The 8,780-nt window shown below is 50.9% G+C and overlaps 1 protein-coding gene across 1 annotated transcript in view; it reads right to left on the bottom strand.

The window, feature by feature from the left end:
- Positions 1-8,780, bottom strand: part of BCAR1 (breast cancer anti-estrogen resistance 1) — a 46,037-nt gene that overhangs the window by 36,615 nt on the left and 642 nt on the right. The window lies entirely within an intron of this gene.

The following is an 8,780-nucleotide window of genomic DNA, read 5'->3' as shown; positions in this document are numbered from 1 at the left end:
TTGTCACCTTTATTACGGGCTGGTTAATTGTGCTGTTGAGAGCTTTTTTGTGATTTATGCCATTTTGGTGTTGTTAGCTCCCTCTGTCCTGGAAAGACAACAAAGAAATATGCTAAAATTTGTTGCCCGGAATGGGTTGTAGGAACCGTATCACTGCAGTCTTGTCCAGCCAGTTTGGTGTGGTGGTTAAGCGTGCGGACTCTAATCTGGGAGAACCGGGTTTGATTCCCCACTCCTCCACTTGCACCTGGCTGGATGACCTTGGGCAAGCCATAGTTCTGATAAGAGCTGTCCTTGAAAGAGCAGTTCTTGAAAGAGTTCTCTCAGCCCCACCTACCTCACAAGGTATCTGTTGTGGAGAGGGAAGGGAAAGGAGATTGAAGCTGCTCTGAGACTCCAAGTGAAGGGCGTTGTATAAATCCTCCTCCTCCTCCTCCCAATTTGCTTCCAGACTCAAATCAAGGTACTACTACAGCCCTTTAAAGCCCTACAGAGCTTAGAGTCAGCAACAGCATACTTTAAGGACTGCATTCTCCCCTATGAACCTACCTGTCTACCCTGGTCATCTTCAGATACTCTCCTCTGAATGTCCCTGACATCTGAGGATGGGTGGCAACCAGGCTTCCCAAGTACTTACCGTGATTCGGCGGGGGACACAGATGTCTTTGCAGGATCATTCCTGAGGGGACAACAGATGCGCCGCACCATGCTGCCGCCAGGAAGTGACGCTGGGTGATGCTCTGGCAATGGGGCTCGAAACTTGATGGTACCATCGACTTTTCAGCCCCATTGCCAGAGCGTCGCCCAGCGTCACTTCCTGGCGAGGGCATGCTGTGTTACAGGGAGGAATGGTCCGGACGGGGAGCATGTTTCCCCCACCGGATCGCGGTAAGTACTTGGGAACCCTAGTGGCAACCCAAGAAAGAGAGGCAGTTTGGTGTAGTGGTTAGGAGCATGGCCTCTAATCTGGGAGAACTGGGTTTGATTCCCCACTCCTCCTCCACATGCAACTGCTGAGTGACCTTGGGTCAATCATAGTTCTCTCAGAGCTCTCTCAGCCCCACCTACCTCACAGGGTGTCTGTTGTGGGGAGAGGAAGGGAAGGAGATTGTAAACCGCTCTGAGAATCTGACTGAAGGGCGAGGTATAAATCCAATCTCTTCTTCTCTTCTTCTTCTTCCACCAGCTGGAGTCCACTTTCTTGTTTCATTTGGTAACACACACAAACACACCCAAATACACTGCAACTGTTAATGGTCCTGCTCTCTGGTTTTGGTGCTGCATTTTATACATTTTAATTGAATTATTTTATGTATTATTTAAAATGCTATTGTAATGTTCAAATGTTTTCGTGGTTGCCTCTTTGGGGGACTGTATTTGGGTGGAAAGGCAGCATGAAAATGTTTTAAATAAATAAAATATCAGGGTAGAGGGACCTGGAGATGCCTTTTACCTGTCGAGCTTGCCCTGCTTTCCTCTTTCTCTTGCCTGACTGAGCAGGTATTCCTGCCAGAGATTTTTTTTTTGGGGGGGGGGGGAGGCAGCTGATCACTATCAGAGTCCCAGCAAAGAATCCACACCCAGGAGGCATCTTGCAACAATGCCCCCCCCCCTCATCTTACAAATTCCAAGCAGGGTGGGAATGAATTCCAGGCAGGGTTAGCTGCATCAAACAGCCTGGAACTGTCAGTGCTTTGAATCTGGAGACAAAACTGACAATGTTTACGTTATCGTCCTTGTCCATACCCCGCCTTTCTACCCAAACAGGAACCCAAACATCATTCTCCTCTCATCCATTTTGTCCTCACAACAACCACCCTATGAGGTAGGCTAGGCTGAGTGTGCCTGACTGGCCCACGGTCACCCAGTGAGCTTCCATAGCAGAGCAAGGATTCGACCCTGCGGGCTCCCAGATCCGAGTCTGTCTGACATTCTAGCCGCTGTGGCACGCTGGCTCCGTTACATTGGGAAATGTGAAAGAATAAAAGCACCAAGCAGCCCCAATCCTCAGCAGGAGGGTTAAGCCAGCCCTGCACTGCATCTGACCCCGCAAATAACCAACGCCTCCCGTTCCATTCCTGTCAAGGCTTGCTTGCAGCCCGGCACAGATGTTTTTGTGTTTTGTGGCCACCGTCCTGAAAAATGCTGGGAGTGACACAAGTCAAGGGCAAACCCTAAACATTGTTCCCTCCCTCTCCCCTCCCACCACTCCTGTCATTACTTCACACTTGGCCTGACTTTGCATTCATATCATGAATGAGGTTGCAGGGGGCCTCTTCCCAGTGCAACGGCGTTTTGGGGGATCATGCCAGAAGGTCCCAATGCAATCTGCAGTCCAGCATCCCTAGAAATAAGTCAGTGTCATGGCTGAAGGGCAGTATCTGGGTTCAAATCCCCCTGCTCAGGCCGAAAGCTTCGTGAGTGACCTTGAGATGGTCACTCTCTCCGTCTAATCTTTCTTGCAGCATGCAAAGCTACATCTTTCCCTATCTCCCCCTAGTTTCTTGTTTTTTTTTCTATCTCCCCCTAGTTTCTTGCAACACTACAACAAATCTCTATTCCTGCAGCAGCCAAAAGAGATCCAGTCCTGCCCTGTTTCCCTTCACAACTCAACCTGGGACCACAAGCTATCCGCAACCACCATCACCTCCGGGGCACAATGTCCACAGCCCCCAGGTAACAGCCCTTGTCTCACAACGTTAAGCACTTCCTTCACAGACACAAATGCACCCTTAGGGGAAAGTGGAGATTCCCAGCAATGCTCTTTATGGGAGACTAGCACACAAAGCAGCCAGTCAACCCAGCCAGCGTCTTCTGACTGACAGTTCAAGCGTCCATACACTAAAGGAGTGCATTTTAGAACTTTGGCACCCACTATTCAATTATATATAAGGAGAGATTCAAGGGCAAGACATCACTTCAGACAGTGAATCTTGACAAATTTTACTCCATATTGCTCACTGCAACTTTGGCCATGGCCTTGTACAGCTGTAGAGGGCACAGAATGGGGTTACACACAAACAAACACACACACCACTTTCAAGTAGAGCTAACAATGCTTTAAGAAAAGCATAAGGCATATGTCTTTTGACTCGAACTGCTGGCCTCTTGTAAAATAGGCTTGGCAGTTTTTTGAAACTATTAAAAAAACCTGCAAACCTCGTTAATGGGAAGGGGGGGAGTGGGATGACACTCATGCAGTGATTCCCCCTCCCCTTTCAAATTGCCGTAAGTCTCTAAAAAGGCTATGCTCAGAGCCACACACACATACATGTACGCACCATGGTGCAAGAGAGAAACTGGAGCTAGAGCCCCCTAGACGCCCGCTGATTTCTCTTCACCTGAGTCCAGAACATGCGATACAACAACTGTGTATTTTCCAAAAGATGAACCACGTACTGAACACCAGCATGGTGTAGTGGTTAGAGTGTCAGGCTAGGATCTGGGAGATCCAGGTTCGAATCCCCACTCTGCCATATAGCAGAGGACAGGAGAATGACGCTGTAAGCTGCTTTGCTTCCCCACTAGGGGAAAAAAGCAGGATAGTATAAAATTTACTTCATTTGCAGCCTGCTGTTCTCCGCAATGGGGACTCCAAGCAGCTTACAGCATTCCCCCTTTGAGGTAGATCAAGCTAATTTAATTAATTAATTATCATATGGCATTGTATACAGAATAGCCGGGAGATCCTAAGATTGTCTGGCAGCCAGAAGTTCTAGCTCTTTAGCATTATGCAAGAGATATTTCAGAGGTAGTTTGCCTTTGCCTGCCTCTGCATCACACGACCTTGGTATTCTTTGGAGATCGCCCTTCCAAATACTAGCCAAGGCTGACCCTGCTTAGCTTCTGAGATTTGAGGAGAACAGGCAAGCCTGGGCTGACAGATCAAGCTGAGAGGGCACGACCGGCCCAAGGCCATTCAGCAAGCTTCTGCGGCCAATCAGGGATCTGAACCTGGGTCTCCATGCTGACTGCTACACCCTGCTGCTACACCTAAACAAACAAGCATGAACTTCCCTTCCTCATTCAACTGCATCCAGAAAGCCACACTCCCTGGGCTGAGGTACCAAGCTTCCGGGTCAGCAGTGGCATGAAAGGGTTCTGCTTCTCAATTTATGCGAAGCGACACCCACAGTGGGGGAAGCCACCCACGAGCTCTCTCCACACACAAACCATGGCTGGCCAGAAGCCAGACAGACACTGAGCGGGAAAGGCCCCACGCTCTGGTTCAGCTCCAGCGCACCATCCCCTGGCTGCAGGGCTCCGGTCCTCTGCTAGAGAATCATTAACAGCCACCCACCCACCCCAGTTCTGCAGCAACCCAGCCCACCTGGCTCTTTGGCTCCTCTGGGGCAGGCTCTGCCCAGCCAATTACTCAGCTGGCTCAGTCTCTCCAGCGCCAGCCAGCAGCGGACCTGCTGGTGCCAGGGGAGGGAGGAGAGCCAGGAGAACCAATGGCAAAGAAAGCAGCGTGGATAAGTGGGGGAAGGGGAGGGAATGGCACAGCTGGCGCGCCTCTCTCTACCAAGAGCAATCAGCCAGAACGGCCCGGGGTTAAGTCTGCATGGGAATTCCAGTTACCCATTCGCTAAAATTTTTACTTAATATGTACCCCACTTTTCTCCCCAATGAGGCTTATAAGAGTCACAACAACCACCTGGCAAGGTAGGTTAGCTGGCCCCAGGTCACCCAGCGAGCAGAGAGTGGGGATTCGGATCTCTGGTCTCCCAGAACCTAGTCTGGAACTCTGTCCACTGGACCATGCCAGCTCTCAAGCTCACTCCCTGCCAATTCTCCAGTGCAGGGGGACTCTCCACAGGTATTCAGGATGGAGCTCTGCACTCGCCTAGGAACCCCTTTCTTCCTCCAGGCATGCCAGACACCAGTCCTTGGGACAAAGGGAGCCCTGGCTCATTCTGAGAAGGTTTTCCACCTGGGGAAGACCTCACACTCAAGTCCCCGTGCTTCCTCCCTCCCTCTCTCTCTGCCCTGGGTGCCTCATCTCCAGCCAAGCTGACCCCTATCCCGGAAGGGATGCAGGACAGTGTAGTGGTCAGAGATCTGGGGAGGCTCGGATTCCTACTCTACCATGGAAGCGTGCTGGGCGACCTCGGAGCAGTCACTCTCTCACAGCCTACCCTACCTCACAGGGTTGTTGCTGAGAGGATAAAATGGAGGAGGGGGGAACAACCCTGTAAGTCATTTTGGGTCCCCACTGGGGATAAAAGCAGGGTATAAATACCCCAAATTTAAGAAATACATACTCTTTTTTTACTTCTGGGTATTTCTCCCACACACACCAACACACAAAGTTCTCACCACCCTCCAGGCACTCTCAAAAGGTCCATTCATCCCCATCCAGAGATTTTGGGGCCACCATGGAAGGCAGGAGCCCTTAGTTGTCTTTGCCAAAGAATCCAGGGTTCCAGTCCAGCTTGCACCGTGACCCTCAAGTCATCGGTCTGCTTCCCAAAAGCTAAATCCAGTCAAGTTGGCAGAGGTGTGGACATCTCCATGTTCAAAAGCAGCCCATCTGCTGAAGGGCCAGTGTTGTCCTCGGCCTTCGTGCCTCCCAGAACTCCCAAGATTAGTGGCTGAGGATCTGTTTCACAAGCAGAAAGTCGCAGGATCTTCCCCCAACAACTCTAGTTAAAGGTTCTCTGGGAGCAGGTGTTGGCAAGATCTTTCTCTAGCTGAGAGACCCTGGAGAGCAATGCTGAGAGGAATGGGAATAGGGAGAAGGCCCCCTTCGTCTTTCAGAGGCACCAGCTGGCTGATGCTGGAAACTGGATTGGCCTTGGCCAAGCCACAAAAGCGAACCCGACAGCATCAATTAGAGGGCGGAGGGAGAAACTGAAATGCATTTTTGTAACAACCCTGTCCACAAACAGAATTCTGTGCAAACCAGCACACTCTGGGGAGAAAAAAAAAATCAGGATGATTTCTTCAACGTAGACATTCACATTTTCAAGTCTGGCCACTGCCATGGGGTTACCCAAAGGACTCTGATGAGTTCAGGGGTCTCTGCGACTGACTTGCAAGTGTGGAGCAAACAGGTCCTGCCTGGGCCCTAATCTGGAAATCACTTTGCCAATTTAAAAACACACAGCACAGGAAGGGCAGGAGAGAGAAACATACACACACACACACACACACACACGAAGACACAGGGGAATTCCCTGTGACAAATGGTATCAGTCTCCCTCCTCCTGACCACCGGGGAAGAAGACTGGTCAGGAGGGCAACCCAGGTCACACTGGGAAGAGTTGTGAAGACACAGACAGTCCTAGGTTTCCAATCTGATTCCCTGCCTTCTCTTCTCTAAGCTTCACATTGCCTGCTGTCCTTTCCTGATGTCTGAAAGATTACCCCTGAGCCAAAAACACTCAAAACCAAGACCCTTCCCTTCAGGCTCAGTAAAATGCAAGAACTCCTTGTGTGAAGCAAGAGATGAAGGATTTACCAGCGACAGCAGGCACCTAACATTCTGGCCCAGCCCCTGACAAAAGGCATCTACCAAACTGGTCCTTCTGGCCCCTCAAAAAGGGAGGCATTCTTGGTGCCTCAGGCCCAAAATGCAATTTCACAAACATCCCATACTGTCGTCTCCTCAGCCCCATGCGTGCACACAACTAGTGAGAAATACCAAAATTGGGTTAGAGATTTTCATGTACAAAGGGCAGTTTTTTGCTGGCAAAAGACACGTGCAAGGGTTCTGCATGACATGGAATTCCTCAGCGGGCCATATTGCTGCTGCGCCATAATACTCTCCAAGGACCTAGCCACATGAGGTAAACATTAAGCTGTTCCTCTGTCCATCTCTCCACCGGCTAATGTTATGGCAGACCTCCTTATCTTCCATTCAGCCTGTGCATAACTTTCTTCCCTCAGGAAGCACTCAAAAGCATTGCAGGTTCCCAAGGCCTGGCTCCATCTGAATAATCCACCACCCAAGATTTAAAAAACAAAAACCAAACACCCCACGCCATTCCCCACATTCCTGGAGACTCCCAACGACCAGGAATGGATTTCCTCAGATTTAAGCCCTGCCCTTAGCAGTTGCTGGCACAACGGAGGAAAAACGTAAATCTATCAGGCCAAGGCAGAGTCCCTCCCAGCTTCAGCCAGCCATCTCCACAGAGCCCTGACGCAGGAAGAGCTTTTCAAACGCACAAATCACAGTGTTTGTTTCCCTCAGCAAATACTGCACAACTGACCGATGCCGCCTGGAGGGCCCCAGTGCCCGCAAAACCCGAAGTGCCCAGAGGCCTTGCTGAGGAGAGTAAGGCTGGAAATCTTCAGCTCAGTTACAGGATATCAGCTCCAATAAGCACCCAGTCGGGCCTACTGCAGAACAAATGCATCTAAGACTGGGCTGGAGAAGACATCAGGGAGTGCATTGTTTTATACCCTAAAGACACTGGAGGGTCAGGATTTAACCCTAGCAGAAGCTGTCCAACTGAGAGGTTTCCTTCAACGTTAGTTATTAGGATTTATCTGAACCGTATTTATTAGCAAAACTCTAAAGACTCTCTGGTACCAGCCCTGAGCACAGAAACACACAGCCTGTCGCTCCTCCAAGACTCTCAGAGTAGCATACATGCTTCTCCTCTCCTTTGGCGTACCTTACAATGATCTGCGACGTAGGCCAGGCTGGGGGACACAGAGAAAGAAGCTGGCACAAGGTCACCAGGAGATGCAATTTCACAGACAACTGGGGATTTGAACCCAGACCCCTTAGCCCTAGTCTGATCCACTGACTTCTCTATTACAGTGGCTCTTAAGCATGGCCAGAGGGTGGAAGGATCACATGGTCTATCTGCCACAAGTCAAGAATCTCATCAGCTTTCTCCACCCCACAACCACTTACTGGCTCTAGGCTCCAGAATGCCTCCAGGAGAATACAGGCATACCCACTTCAAATAAGGGCTGCCCAGAAAAGAGCTCAAGATGACTCAAGGAAGCGAGCCAAACCACAGTATGGCAAAACAACAATCACACACACATCCGAGCTACTAGCAGTCAATCTGGGGGGGGGGGAGTAAAAAATGCTGTCCTAAACAGATCAACAAAACCAAAACATCCCAGTGAGGTTCCACTCAAGAACAACTGGAGCTCAGGGAGGTAAGCCGGGACAGAAATACTTTCAATCAAATAATAACTTCACACCAGCCACCCAGTCAGTCGCGGATGCGAAAAACCTAGGAACAGGATCCCGGCGGTGGGACCCGATTCCAGTGCGAGGAGAGATTCCCGTCTCCAACGGTGAAGGCAAGTTGAGGAATGGAGGGGGGGGGAGAGCGCGTAATGATTCTCGGTTAATTAACTGCAGAGCTCCTGAGCCAGATCTTCCACATACGTGGCGCTACCCTGGCGAGAGTGCCAGCCGCTTGTGTTGCCCTCCAGGATACCCTTCCAGATGCCCCACCGGGACTCTTTGGCGTCTTTTCACAAAGGGTTGCGTTTAGCTTTAACCACAAACAGCCCCTGAGAAGGCGACAGGACTGGCCTGAAACCCCTGGAAAACTCTCCAAGCAAGCAGCAGCGGGGCCGAGGGAGAAGAGGACACCGGACGGGAGGGGAAAGGAAAAGGAGGCCGGGCTCCCTTTCCCCGGCTGCTTCCACGTCCGAGAGCAGGCCTGGCCCGCCCCATTTCCCGGGCGGAAAAGGGAAAAAAAAAAGCTTTGGCGCTTTCTGTCCTGGTCCCGATTCTGCCCCAGAACCGCCTTTACGTCTGGCGCGGACCGGGGGGGGGGGGGTTGCCTTCGTCAAGAGCCACC

Source organism: Gekko japonicus, unplaced genomic scaffold, assembly GCF_001447785.1.
Source record: "Gekko japonicus isolate JY-2015 unplaced genomic scaffold, Gekko_japonicus_V1.1 scaffold227, whole genome shotgun sequence".
Lineage (NCBI taxonomy): Eukaryota > Metazoa > Chordata > Lepidosauria > Squamata > Gekkonidae > Gekko > Gekko japonicus.
This window is presented reverse-complemented; position numbering and strand designations above follow the sequence as displayed.